The sequence below is a fragment of the Meles meles genome, chromosome 4 (assembly GCF_922984935.1).
Source record: "Meles meles chromosome 4, mMelMel3.1 paternal haplotype, whole genome shotgun sequence".
Classification (NCBI taxonomy): domain Eukaryota; kingdom Metazoa; phylum Chordata; class Mammalia; order Carnivora; family Mustelidae; genus Meles; species Meles meles.
In genome coordinates, this window is record NC_060069.1 from 9,865,172 (window position 1) to 9,880,907 (window position 15,736).

General features: G+C 41.2%; 1 protein-coding gene across 4 annotated transcripts in view; it reads right to left on the bottom strand.

Moving 5' to 3' along the window:
* Window positions 1-15,736, bottom strand: part of NEK11 (NIMA related kinase 11) — a 247,732-nt gene that overhangs the window by 71,179 nt on the left and 160,817 nt on the right. The window lies entirely within an intron of this gene.

Here is a 15,736-nt window from a genome sequence, read left to right on the forward strand (position 1 = left end):
ACTCAAAAATAATTCTTCGCTGAAATACATATGCAATATAATGCAGCCTGGGGACAAATGCAGCTACAGATGGGCTGGGTGTGGAGGGGTGGGCTCTTCATCAATGGCTCCCAACTCCAGGTAAGAGAACTGTAAGCAAAGCATCAGTTCTCTGTCTAAATTCGGCCCCAAGAGGAGTAAACAAACACCGTCCTGGGCCATGACCTCTGCCAATTTCCCTCCTTGCCCTGAAGACTAGGGCAAAAGAGGTCATGGTCAATGACTGAGCTCAACTTACTCTCCCAACAAAGAACAAGACACTTCCTGCCTCTAAGATGCAGATTCATTAGGGCATTAAGACCAAAACTGCAATTGTACCCACTGAACAATTTTTCTTTTTAATTTTGAAATAACATCAGACTTACAGGGAAATCTGTATCCACAAATCTGATCCTGTGGATTACAAAATGCATTCCCTCTCTCCGCTGTAATTCATCACTGCATTTGTTTTGTAGCTATGCACATTCTGCCCACCTTGTTTGATTTCACGGTAAGTTTCAAGGAAGATATTTATAAGGAAAAGCTTCAGTGGTGATAGTTTCTTAGCAACTTCTATTCTTCCTTTAAAATAGTTTTTTTTCCATGTATTTAATTTCCCAAGTTTCAGATTTAATATCTGTTATTTCCTAATATACTGCTACCAGAACATTAGAATTTGCCTGATTGTTTGTGGTGGGTATTAGTAAGTTCTGGTTAAATTACAATTTAAAGGTTTTTAAAAGCACTTTGACCCTATGTATGTTTACATTTAGTAACAAATCATTTAAAAACCATTCACAAGTTTTGGGGGTTTTTTGTTTGTTTTTTCATTTTTGCTGACTGTAATTCAAAATAAAAACTTTTTGTTCTGGTATTTAACCCTTTTTTATAAGCAGCTGAAGACACCACATTTAACTTTATATCTCAGTGATAGGAAAATAGTTGCATTGGTCTTGCATAAGACATTAATTCTCATACTTCATATAAGGAGTATTAGTACAGTCCCTTTTTATTATGTGTGAGTTAAATTTGCTCTAAGGAAAACTACAATTCTTGAGCATCCCCATTATTAAATTTGAAGATCCTTTAACAGATCACAGCAAAGTTCATTATAAAACTGTTACGGTGTCTTCAAAGACTATAAAATCTGAGACACTGAGAGAGAATTGGTCCATTTGTATTCTGTATTTCCGTTATTTGCCAAAAGGAATGGGGTTAAGATTACATTTGTTTCCTCTCTGCTTCCTATGGATCTACATCCCCATGTTTAACTGACATACTAGGGGCTCGGTTATGTACTGTAATGTCTTATTAAAGAAGATATTAAAGAAAACTTTTTTAAAAAGTTGCAAAAGCAGTACAAAATTCCCATATACCCTTCACCTTGACGTTGGTGCACCACGTTCACATGCCCATTCCCCCATCTATCTATACACACCAAGGTTTCTCTGCCTTGGTGTCACTGACATTTTGGGCCAGATAATTCTGTGAATATGTTACAGGATGCTTAGTAGCATACTTGGCTTCAACTCAACTGATGCCAATAAAATTTTCCCATCACCCATCCCTCAACCCTGGGATGTGGAAACCAAAAAAGTCACAAGGCACTGCCAAACATCTCCTGAGGGGCAAAATCTCCCCTGATTGAGACCAGGTGATCTACATATATAGCTCTATCCTCCCATACATATTTTTTTCTCCTGGTTAAATCTGAACAACTTGGTGATCAAAATAAATTACATTAATAGATTAATAAGCTACAGAATTAAATAAGATGCCAACTATACTTTTTAACATATAAATGAAACTTTCTGTATTTTGAAAAAGAGATAACTCATTACAAAGATCAGCTTCTTTTTTTTTTTTTACATTAAATAATTTAGGAAAGGAGTTAGGGAACTTGTTTTACTGCATTGCAATTAATTTAGCAATAAACTTATTTCTTGTGTTGCAGAAATTATCATTTAATTGAACATAAAAGACCCCAGTAGAACTATATCCACCCCCAGGAGAAAGGAAGAAAATGGAAATGAATACCAACGTCTTTTTAAAAGATGATTTCCACTATTCTGTACCATGTTTGCACTTTAGCAAGAAGTTCAGTCACGGAAACACCTTGCAGGAGCATATTATGGCTGGTACAATGCGGGGATTATGCTGTTGCCTGGAACCTGTGCATTTCCTCATTGTTTCACAATTTAAATTGATCTCTGCCAGAGCTAAGTGGCCTAAAAGAGCAACCACCTCCAGACAGAAGCCAAATTACAGTGCCACCAGCCTGCACTCATTTCAGCCAAGTGCCAGGGAGCCGAATTTCAAATGCTGTGCAAATGATATAACGGTTCTTTTGCTGATGAATGTAGACACGCTTCAGGCCTCCTTCCCCCATAACCACCAACTCCTCCCTAATAGGAATAGGTCCCTGAGGCATGAGGAACATCAGACAAGACTCAGTTCTGAAAAACTGTCCCACAGATTCAAGTTTAGTCAAACATCCAGATTTTTTTCCAGAAGTAGATGCAGTAATTTGGCCAGTATATTAAAAATTGCTCCTAAGGAGGCAAAGGCAGCTGTTCTGAAAAGGTCAGTGGGACCTGTAATGTACGTGAGACCTACCAACACCTGCCCAGAGGCCACAAAGAAAGCCGTGATATTTGGGGCAATCTCTCCTTTGAAACAATGTTTATACAGAGATATTAAAAATAATACATCCTCTAATAATTCATATTTATTTTTTATTCTGGAAAATAATAGAAAGTTTTCAAAAGAAAATAAATATCACCAAAGTGACCCATCACTGCTGATGCAACTTTCACCAATATATATATGTACATATAGATCTAGTCAGTCTTTTCTACCTAGATCTATCTTTCAGATATTTGAAATTACACTGTAGATGTATGGTATACATGAACACACAGACAACCATGCATTTTTGTTTGGACAGTCATCCCATGCTATTAAGAATTCTCCAGAAACATAATTTGAATTGCAGCACAAACTTGCTCTGTATAGCCATATCACGTTTCTTTATCCCGTGCCCCCATCAGCGGACATCTTGTTGCCTCCCCTTTTTTCGTTGCAAGTACTACTGCAGTGAATATCATAGGACATAAATCTTGGCCCCATGTATAACATTATTTTTTAGGTTAGTGGAATTGTTGAGCCAAAGAGTGTGAATTTTTAGAAACTGTCCTCTTTTCTCACTCTTTACTTCATGCTCCCATCCATCCCAAGGAGTGCATTTTCTCCACAAGGAGCTCCTTCCTACTTTGTTTCATCCTCCTCTCATGGAAATCTGCTTTCTCTCAAGAAAAGATACGGTAGATTCATGGAAGCCCAGGACAATTGATAAGGCTCATATGTTATCTCAGGATATTTGTGTTTCGATAAGGGATACAACCTCATATCAGAGGAATGAATTTCTAATAGCAAATTTTAGGCAGCAGAAAGGAGGCATGTCAAAGGAGAAAATCAAGTGGTATCATTACAGGGCTGTAAAAATCACACTGCATAGATTCTCACTTATTCATCAGCAAGTTCTGTCTGACTAAATAATCCAGAATATCTCCTCATCTTAGAGCTAGCCATGGTCAAAGATTTAGTTCACACACACAGGGGTCACTCCATTACCCAGTTTATTCCATTCAGGAAACATTTACAGAATACTAGTTAAGTGCCAAATGTGTACGAAGATGAGGGAGACAGATGTAGCTTTAGCTCACCATATGGGGACGGATAATCCATTTCCATAGATGGGAGAGAAGAGAGGGCATGAACAGAGGCTGGGAGGGATGATCTTGTGTCCCAGGGTATCCCAGACCATCCTCTTCCAGCAGCCAATTCCGCCATTATTTCCCCTGCAATACACACTCTACCATCAGGTGGCTGGTGGGATCACAGAAGCTAAACTGGAAACCAGTACAAAGGCCCTTCTTTTCTATTAAAAGAGAAAGAGCCACACATGAAAAGTAAACAAATAAAAATCCAACAGCTACTGTAGCTCCAGCCACCATCAGCTCTTGCCAGGACCATGCAACAACCTCCTTACTTCTCTCTGCTGTGGCATCGCTTTAATCCATTTCCCTCACAAGACATTACTTTGTTGCTGTGCGTGGAATACAATCCAGAGCCCTATATCTGGAAGGGAATCCTGTCATGGCTTGCCACGCCCCGTTTGATCCAGCTCCTCTCCATCTTTCCAACCTCGCCTCCCCCTGCCTTCTCTCCTGTTGACTCTGCTCCGGCCACACTGCTCTCTTTTTTCAAAGGCACCAGGATCTTTTGCACCTTGGGGCCCTTCTCATTGGCTGAAAATGCTGTGGCTTTACCTATTTAAGTGACCGCCTTCCTCCTCCTTCAAATCTCAACGTTCTGTCTAAATTACGTTTCCACCACCGCTTTAGTCAGCCCTCTCGCAGTGCTCTGTTTCTTTTGATTCGCTTATCCAAAGACAAAATTAAATGTTTTGTTCGTTATTGTGAGCTCCGTGAGTGCAGGACCGTGCCCTGCTGAGTAATTATTAGCTCGGAGCTGGGCGCATGGGAAGCAATCAATAACCAGAAAAGTCACACCAAGACAATGAACAGAATATTCCTGTTTCTACCTTACCATGCAGGTTTTACATAAATTCAGAGTTCCCATTCCTGTGCAAACTTGAATGCATTTGCACTTGGAATGCATTTCCCCCTTTCAATTCTTTCAGCGGCTTTTATTTGCTGAGCTTCCTTCTGAGCCACCTGGCGGTGCATTTTCTGCTTCCATCTGTCACTCTCTTTCTTGGCTCTCAGATGTTCTCTCATAAGGCTATTCTCTGACTCTTTCTGAGCTGACCCCAGGGACAGACAGGACTTCACAGGCTACTACCCCCAACTGGAACTTCCTTTGGTGAAATCCCTCTCCTGAGCCTTCTGGCAAACTTCCTTCCAAATGTTCCAAAATGATGAATGTGCTTTCAAAGATGAGCCCACTGTGGGCTGAAGCCTTGCACCAAGTTCTCCTTCCCTGTGACCACCACAGGGTACACACTGCTAGGCCCTGTGGGACACACAACTACTGAGGGATAAAAGCCTCACATGGAGGATGTGAGTGTCAGGTGTAGAATTTCTCAGCCCAAATTTAGCTTTCTGCTCATTCGTTTCTCAGGCTTTCCTTGCTTCGTGGCTGGTCCTTCCTGGGGCTGGTTCACGAATCTTCCTAATTCCACATTCTAGCAGGCCCCACGTTATTTGTCCTACAGATCCTACGACCCATAAGGAATTGGACCCTTTACTCTCTGGGTCACAGATGTATCTACGTTGGCCTCGACGAAACTATAACTGAGCAAGGCAATGTATGACAGCACCCCTGCTGCTACTGTTAGTAAACAACATGCGCTGTCATTTCTCAAAGTTGTGTCAAACAACTTTTTGAAATGAATCTATGAAAATATGTCTTGGCAATGTGGTCTATGGTATCTTAGAGATTCATAACCTTCATGAGCGTATTGAAAGCTTTGAAAAGACTTCTAGTAAAGATCTAAAACCTTGTTTGACATTATGCTTCCCAAGCCTAATCGTCTGTGAAACCCAGTTCATTCTGTGGAAGTCCCAGGAAGATTGTTTGGGAACTCTTCATGTGGGCAAGTATCTTAACAGACCTTCCTGTTCTGTACACTCTGGGATCCGCAGCGTCTTTACTGAATTTAGTCCTGGGACTTCGCAAGCTATCTGTCCTTACTCTTTTGTTCAAGTAAAAATTTTCTACTATGAGAACCTCTATTCTATTATATATAAGTTCTTCTCATTAGAAGAAAGATTGCTTTAGTATCTTTAGCTCTAAAATGCCTTTAATTTTTCAACTAAGACAAGTCCTTTTTCTTTCTTTGAGATTAAAAAATAATGTTTCCTTCCCACCCCTGTCCTCAAATCACCTTTATGTTTCTTTAAAATATTTCCTTAAAACACTTAGCAAGCACTAGCATTTCATCTAGTAGAAATTTACATGTCGTTATTTACATCTTGCTACTTCATATTAGAATCAGGATTCCTTAGATTGTGGAGCAACTTTTAAAAAAAGGATGGAGAATGTTTTGCTTTTTCCTCTACGGAGCTTAACTGAAAGGATTTTTATATGTTAGCCCCACAAACATAGGTCACAGTTACCCAAAGGGATTTTAGGATGAAACTGGAAAAGTATTTTTGGAATCAGTAACTCACATTTGGTGATAGCAGATCTGTATCAAATCCTGTGTTAATTTTAATATTAAAATTCAGTGTGCTTTGATGAATTTCTCAGTCTCCTTTTTTTAATGAAAGTGTAGTTGACATACAATATTATATTAGTTTCAGGTGTACGACATAGTGATTCAACATTTATATACATTACAAAGTGATCACCACAGTAAACTAGTTACCGCCTCACTCTCCTTGTAATTGCTGACCTGTGGAGAAAAGCCTAAAAGGAGCAATGGAAACAGTTAACAGGAAACTTTTGCATGGGGTAATTTCTACCTCACACCTGTGAGAGGGAGGCTTTCTAACCTTGTTTCTTATTCCTAGGAAGTGGAGCTCTTGGCCTGTTTCCAGGCACAGCTCAGCTTTGGAGGTGAGGTGTAGATACACAGTCCTCTTACCCAGTGATTCTCAAATTTCACTGTGTGTAGGACTCATCCAGGGATCTGACTAAGAATGCAGAATCTGATTCAGCGGGTCTGGAGTAGGGCTGTTGCATTTTAACAAGCTCTCAACAGCGACTGATGTAGCTGGCCCATGGATCAGTTTCAAGGGCAAACTTTAGCCAACATGAATGATTGGTGATAGTCTACTTTAATGAGCTTGCCATGAGGATTGTTCTAGAAACATTCTGTTTGCCTTAGAGAATTCTCACTTATTCAATTAGTAAGAATGTTACTCTAAGTTGGGAAGAATTTCCACAGGCACCTATTTTGCTAACTCAAGACTTTTCAACTTCAGTACTAGTGACGTGTTAGGCTAGGTGATTTTTTGGGTGGGGGGCTGTCATGAGCACTGTAGGATGTTTAGCAGTATCCCTGGCTTCTACCCACTACAGTACCCTCCCTCATCCAAGCTGGGACAATTAAACATGTCATCAGACATTTCCAAATACCTTTGGGAAGGTAATAACCCCACTGTGCTGACATGGAATCACTCGGCATCATGACATTTGTTATATTGTATTATCAGTATGAGTTTATAACTTTTAATTACAATGTAGATATATTTCACAACTCTGACATCATCTTCATGTAAAAATCAAGATGATTTTCAAGAAGGACTATTTAAGTATTAAGACTAAGACATCTGTCCTTCCCTGCATGGCTTCCAGAACAAGATGCTTTTTCTTTGCTCAGCTTTACATTTAGAATAGTGAGATGTATATGTCCAAACATATATATGGGGGGGGGCATAACTATAGAACTTACATTAAAACCAAGGATATATGAAGCAATAGCAAAATCTCCCCTTTACTCTTGTTTTCATTCAAGAAATATGTGAAAAACTTTGGTGTGTATTGTACTAGATATGTTCATGATGAATTAGAGAGTGACAAAACTCAAAAGAATCACATTTATCACTGAAGTCTTCTGTGTCAGACACTTTAATATTTTGAACCTTGCATACACTAGAAATCAAAAGTTCAATTAAATGGCAGCTTTGAGTTAACACTTTTTTAATGTTCCGAAGACTTTTTAATGGGCCATTAGAAAACAAAACAAAAAGCCAATCACTTTAAAATTGCCAACCATTTCTGTTGTTTTCCTAGTCAACTTACTATTGGTATAATTAGAGAATTCTGACTCCTGAAAAACATAAAAATCTCCCAACCATGAAGAATTAAGTGGTGTACACATTAATAAAAGAAAGGATAAGAACCATATAATTCTGTTAATAGATGCAGAAAAAGCATTTGACAAAATATAGCACGCATTCTTGATAAAAACCCTCAACAAAGTAGGGATAGATGGAATATACCCAAACGTCATAAAGGCCATATACAAAAGAATCACAGCTAATATCATCTTCAGTGAAGAAAACTGGGAGCCTTTCCCTTATAGTCAGGAATAAGACAAGGATGTCCCCTCTCACCAATACTATTTAACATAGTACTAGAATTCTTAGGCTCAGCAATCAGACAACAAGAAAAAATAAAAAGCATCCAAATCAGCAAGGAAGAAGCCAAACTGTCACTATTTGTAGATGACATGATACTTTATGTAGAAAATCCAACAGACTCCCCCCAAAAATTGCTAGAAATCATACATGGATCTAGCAAAGTTGGAGGATATGAAATCAATGTCCAGAAATCTGTTGCATTTCTATACACCAATAACAAAGTGGCAGAAAAAGAAATCAAGGAATTGATCTCATTTGCAATTGCACCAAAACGAATGAGATACCTAGAAATAAACTTAACTAAAGAGGTAAAAGAACTGTACCCTGAAAACTATAGAACACTTATGAAAGAAGCTGAAGAAAACACCAAAAAAAAAAAAAAAAAAAAGGAAAAGCATTCCATGCTCATGGATTGGAAGAACAAACATTGTTAAAATGTTTATACTACCCAAAGCAATCTATGCATTTAATGCAATCCCTATCAAAATACCACCAGCAGTTTTCACAGAGCTAGAATGAACAATCCTAAAATTTTATGGAAACACAGAAGACCCCAAATAGCCAAAGCAATCCTGAAAAAGAAAAACAAAATGGGAGGCATCATGATTCTGGATTTCTATGTTTCTATATATGGTATGGTACTGGCCCCAAAACAAACACATAGGTCAATGGAACAGAATAGAGAACCCAGAAACGGACCCTCAACTATATGGTCAATTAATCTTCGACAAACCAGGAAAGAATATCCAATGGAAAAACTCTCTTCAACAAATGGTGTTGGGAAAACTGGACAGCAACATGAAGAAGAATAAACTGGACCATTTTCTTACACCACACACAAAAATAAACTCAAAATGGATGAAAGTCTTAAATGTGAGACAAAATCCTAGAGAATGCAGGTAGAAACTTCCTTGACCTCAGCCATAGCAACTTCTTGCTAGACAGATCACCAGAGGCAAGGAAATAAAAGCAAAAATGAACTATTGGGACTTCATCAAGATAAAAAAATTCTGCACAGTGAAGGAAACAATCAACAAAATTAAAAGGCAACCTACGGAATGGAGAAGATATTTGCAAATGACATACCTGATAAAGGGTTGGTCTCCAAAATCTATAAAGAACTTATCAAACTCAACACCCCAAAAAAACAAATAATCCAGTCAAGAAATGGGAAGAAGACATGAATAGACAATTTCCCAATGAAGACATCCAGATGGCTGAGAGACACATGAAAAGATACTCAACATCACTCATCATCAGGGAAATACAAATTAAAACCACAATAAGATATCACCTCACATCTGTCACAATGGCTAAAATCAGCAACACAAGAAACAAAGGTGTTAGTGAGCATGTGGAGAAAGGGGAACCCTCTTGTACTGTTGGTGGGAATGCACTCTGGAACACAGCATGGAGGCTCCTCAAAAAGTTAAAAATAGAACTAACTTATGAGGGGCGCCTGGGTGGTTCAGTGGATTAAGCCTCTGCCTTTGGCTCAGGTCATGACCTCAGGGTCCTGGGATTGAGACCCGCATCGGGCCTTCTGCTCAGCAAGGAGCCTACTTCCCCCTCTCTTTCTGCCTACTGTTCTGTCTACTTGTGATCTCTCTCTGTCAAATAAATAAAATCTTAAAAAAAAAAAAAAAAAAAAGGAACTACCTAATGACCCAGCAATTGCACTACTAGGTATGTATCCAAAGACACAAAAACACAGATTGGAAGAGGTACATGCATCCCAATGTTTATAGCAGCATTATCAACAATAGCCACACTATGGAGAGAGCCAAAATGTCTACTGACTGATGAACGGATAAAGAAGATGTGGTGTATATACACAATGTGGATATTACCCAGTCATCAAAAACTATGAAATCTTGACGTTTGCTATGATGTGGATGGAGCTAGAGTGTATTATGCTAAGAGAAATGATTCAGTCTGAGAAAGACAAATACCATATGATCTCACTCTTATGTGAAATTTAAGAAAGAAAACAAATGAAAGAGAGAGAAGAAGGGAAAACATAAGGGACTTTTAACGATGAAGAACAAACAGAGAGTTGAGGGAGGGAGGTACAGGATGGGCTAGATGGGTGAGGGGTGTGCAGGAGGGCTCTTGTGTTGAGCACTGAGTGTCGTGTGTAAGGGATGAATCACTGAATTCTACTCCTGAAACCAATATCGCACTGTATGCTAACTAACTAAAATTTAACTTAGAGAAGGAAAGACAGAATACAGTGGTGTAGAATAAGCAGTTTCCAATACAGGAAGAAGAATTTCTAGGAGCGTTATTTTGTTGGGATCTAATGCTCTGATAGACTCAAAGGACCAAATTCTCGATAACATCTGAACATGGATACTCAATAACAGACCAGGTTTATACTAAACCAGAACTACCCAGCATTGTACATTTTCATTGTTAGTTCTTAGAGGCAAGCCCCAAATACTGTCATTTGTGCATATCACAAGCACTGGCTTGTTTCTTAGAATTCAAACTTTTATATGAAAGTGGACAAGAAGCTGTCTTGAAAATATAATCCAATAACTAAACAACTATATTTCTATGCCAATATTCCTGTTAGAAAATGTATCTTAATTTAGCATCTATATCACCTAGGAAAGTTTCAGCTACAAGTAACCAAAAATCTCCATAAACCACCTTAAACAAAGAACCCCAATATACTCCTTTCCATGCACTCTCAGACCCCCTCCTCCCCAAGAAAGTATATCCTCACACTTTTTGGCCAGAAATAATAGCATATTCATTTTAAACCTTCCCTGGTAAGGGGAGTGTGATGGCCAGACTGGCTGGAACGAATAGGATTTAGGATGTATTTAAATCATGAAGGGAGGCTGGCCACTGGCCTAAAACTGAGGCTCTGGCAGAATTGACCAAAGGAGAAGGGCACAGCCTAGTGGTTAAGAGCAAGGGCTCTGGAATAAGCCCACCTGAGTTTAAATCTGGCCTTGCCATTTGCCTGTCATGTGTCTTGAGTGACTACTTAAACTATTCACATCTTCATTTCCCCATCTGTAAAATGGGTTGTTAGGAGGAATAAATGTTAGCATCCATAAGTACATAGCTCCGTGCCTGGCACATTTTAACTGTAACACGTGCTTGTTCAACAGAAGGCTCAAAAATGTTTGTTTGGTACACAACCAATATGCTCAGTACCTTGGACTGAACCCAGCTTAACTTTCTGCTCAAATTATGGGAATGGATAATGCCGTTGAAGAAATCTCTTCCTGAAGCACCTGTTGCTGAAGCTGTTGCTGACAGTTACTTATTCCCCTGAGGGAACAAAGTAATGAGAACCTACTCATAGAGAAGCCTAGTCACATGAGGCTTGTTGTGCAAAGTCTAAGGATGCTTGACCTTTATCTGGATGAAGAAGAGATTGTAGAGGAAGGAGCCAAAGAGAAGCAAGGGGGAGATGTAAAGACACCGTCCTTCACTCCACGGCTCTCCCTACCCCACCCACCCCCGTAAAATGTAACCAGTTCATAATACTGTGTCCTTCTTGGAATTAATTGTGAATGAATGAATGAAAGAACGAAAAAACGAGTGAATGAATGGAAGAATAGCTGTCAAAAGACCTTTTTTGGGATGAGGGCTCAGTGTGGGAACCAATAGCCCTTAGCAATTATACATCTACGTTTAGACATTCTCAAGAACCTCCCAGAGGGTTGTTGTTCTGCTTCATGCCCCTATACCTTGAGGCAGTAAAAACCCAACCATCTGTCTTCATCTAGCACCCTCAGCACTCTCCCGGCAGGTGGGTGATGCTGACTCCCAAAGACACACCACAGAAGGCTGGACAGTTAGCAACCCAGATATAAACAGTCGCACAGCTATGAAGTGTTGAAGTTTCCTGGGGCTGAAGGCCACTCAGGATGAGTGGGAATGGGTACCTACGTGGCGTGCTGCCAGGCCCGACACCATTTCTGTCTATGGAACAAACCCAAACAAAGATCTATAAATGTATACATGGAGTGGACATAACCACCCAGTAGAGCTCCAGCCAGAGGGGAGCTCAGCTAAGCTTCATCTCACTCGGATCCTTGGGCACATCCTTCCACTCAAGGGTCCCAATGTCAGTGGGTGTGAGGGTGTGAAGGGGCTGATTTCTTTTACCTCTTGGTCACCGGTCTTGACAGAGTCGTCCTGCAGGATGAGACCAAACCATACAGAACCCTTCTCCCCACTCAAGCTTAGTCATTCTGGACTCACCTTTTTTCCCCTAAGACACCTTACCTGAATGTACCCAGGACCTCCTTGAAGCATGACTCCGGACGTTATGCATGGGCTACAAGGAGCCAAAGACACAGCCTTGATACAGGCTGACTTACACGTGTCACAATATATGTATGGATATCACAATTCTGGTGTAGTTTTTTGGGTAGTTTTTCTTGTCTTGATGACATCATTGATGATATATTATTTTTATTGAGGTAAAATTTGCATGCAGTGAAATGCCCAGATCTTCCACGTATAATACCCATGTAGCCACCAAGTCCCTGAAATTTCCCTCAGGCCCCCTCTCAGCCAATCGCCACCTTTCACTGCCACTGTTGTTCCAATTTCTACTGCCGTAGATTCATTTTAAGACTTGATTTTGGTTGTCCTTCGCTGGATCGGCCTTGTGCTTAAAATAAAACCCACTCTCTTTACAAGACCTTGTTGATGTAGCTAGTGCTGGCCTGACCTCTCCAACAGCATCAGTCTTCTTGCTTACTATGCTATTTCTCAAACTTGCCAACCCCTCTCATGACCCAGGCCTTCCTACACACACTATGCCCCTCTGAAACACTCCTCTCTCAACTCTGTTTTCTTACAGCAGGGAGTGCTTTTTCCATCCCTCAGGTCACAGCTAAGAATCCCTCTGCTATAAACTGTGGAAAGAACCAAGATGCCCTTCAACGGCTGAATGGATAAGGAAGATGTGGTACATATACACAATGGAGTATTATGCCTCCATCAGAAAGGATGAATACCCAACTTTTGTAGCAACATGGACGGGACTGGAAGAGATTATGCTGAGCGAAATAAGTCAAGCAGAGAGAGTCAAGTATCATATGGTTTCACTTATTTGTGGAGCATAACAAATAACATGGAGGACATGGGGAGATGGAGAGGAGAAGGGAGTTGAGGGAAACTGGAAGGGGAGATGAACCATGAGAGACTATGGACTCTGAAAACAACCAGAGGGTTTTGAAGGGGCGGGGGGGCGGTGGGAGGTTGAGGAACCAGGTGGTGGGTAATAGGGAGGGCACGTTCTGCATGGAGCACTGGGTGTGATGCCAAAACAATGAACACTGTTATACTGTAAATAAACAAATAAAAATAAATTAAAAAAAAAAAGAATCCCTCTGCTAGAAACTTCCTGAACCCCTCTCAGGAGGTGTCTCCACCCCTCCCCCAAATGCCCATTTCTTCTATCACTTCAACTTCTTCCTTCCCTCTTTGCTCTAGCTGTCTGTGTCCTGGCTTATTGGCTACGTGTACCACTAGCTTGTCCACTGTAGGCATTCATTCATCTATTTACTCCCCAATATTTGCTCAATGTCTGCTCTGTGCTGAACACTGTTCAAGGTGCTGGGGATACAGCAGTGATACAAACAGAATCTTTGCCCAACTGCCTTACATTCTAGAAGGGGGAGAGAGACTATAAATGAGTGAGCAAATAAACAGTGGTAGGTCAGATGGTGTTAAGATCACTATGGAGGACAATACAGCAGGGAAAGGATACAAGGACTTCTCACACCAGCAAGTGCTAAATTCTCTCAGTAGTCTGAGTCCTCCCCACGAAGATGGCATATAAGCACAGACTTGAAGGTAGAGAGGGAGCAAAATAATTTGTGTATCTGGAGGGGAGCGCGTTCCAGGCTTTCGGTGGCAGAAGCATGCCTGATGTGTTCCAGAAACAGCAAGGAGGCTAATATGACTAGAGTGGGGTTGGCAAGAGTGATTCTCGCAGTGATGGAAGGGAGGAGATCTTCCACGGGTGATGAGGGGATGCTGCAAAGCCATTTTGAACAGACTTGTGCCTTTTCGTTTGAGTGAAGTATGGGAGGGAGTGTTACCAGGAGGCCAGTTAGAAGCTACTGCAGTCATACACTGGGGAGGCGATGGTGGCTCCGGGAGTAGGAGTAGAGGTGCTAAGTAATGATCATCTTCTAAACATCGAGTCAATAGATTTTGCTTATGCATTGGAAATGGAATGTGAGTGAGAGAACATGCAAGAGTCCAGGTTGACTCAAGAGGAGCTGACTGGGACTGGGGCTGGGGTGTATTCCTTCAGTTTTGGACATGCTTAGTTCAGGATGTCTATTAGAAGTCCACATGACATCTATCCCCACTCCTGGACAGACGGGGGATGTGAACCTGGAGACAGAAGTGCAGAACGGAAGACACACATTTGGGAGCTGACAGTCCATAAATACAGGAGACTGGGTGAGATGTCCATGAAGGTGGCATTGTGTCTGCTTTTCACTACCCTCCACCCAGTGCCTAGAACCCTCATCTGTGTGATGTATGAACGTCTGATCCAAGCAACAACCCACCCACGTTCTTTCCCACAACCCACCCACGTTCTTTTACTAAGCCACTGTCCACCCTTCAAAGTCTATCCACTGCAAAATGTCACTAAGTTGCAGAAACCAAACACCAAGGTGACCTTATCCATTTTCTACACACTCAGATGGACCTTTCGCATCTCACTTCGATCTCATCAGAAGGCAAACCCTTGTTTATTTGCATTCATAATTTGTAGGCTGACAGAGGGTGTCATTCGGGGCAAAGCCACAGGACAGAGTGGATGGTACCTTCACAGAAACTGCCCTGAAATCAGGAAGCTGACATCTTCACTCCTGGCTCACCACCAATGGTCGCCTCTGTCAAAGCAAAAAAGGCCTCAGAGCTTGTGTCATGATGGGAACACGGAGCCACATCTGCCAAACTCAAACTGGAGGCAAGCCCCCAGTCTCCCGTAACTCCAAACACCTCTGTCACTGAATTCGGAGTCACTGGAACGTGACTGTCAGTGTGTCCACAGTTCACTGCTAATGCCTTGTTTACTCCGCGTTATTAAAACCTTCTCACTGCAGCTGTCTCCTATTAGTGCCCAGGTTCGCAGCACATCGGTATCGCAGGACTGCTTCTGGGGTTCAAAGACATTCATAGGTATCTGCTCCAGAACTCTTTAGACATTTTGGATCACAGTTTGGAAATGTAGAGGATGGAGGGGAGGGAAAAGAAAGCAGGGCTGCTGGGAGTGGCATCACGATGCCCACCCAGCAACTGTGCAATGAAGTTTTCAGGAGCTGGGGAGGCTGGTACCTTCGCTGTGATCCATTTCTCGGGTTGCAGCAGTGTGCCGGGAACCTGCCCCCAAGCAACCCCTCCCTCCCAAAAGCTCACTTGCTCCTGATGAACTATTTATCTCTTCTCACGCGCCACATGCCTGGTAGTTTAGGGAGGAAAATCCTGCCATTTAAGGAACGTTGATCGGTTCATGTTCCAAAAAGTAGCCCTTGTGATACACACTTCTTTACGGCACGTTATGACTTTTGACTCCAGTTCTAGCTTGATTCCTACATGAACCCCAC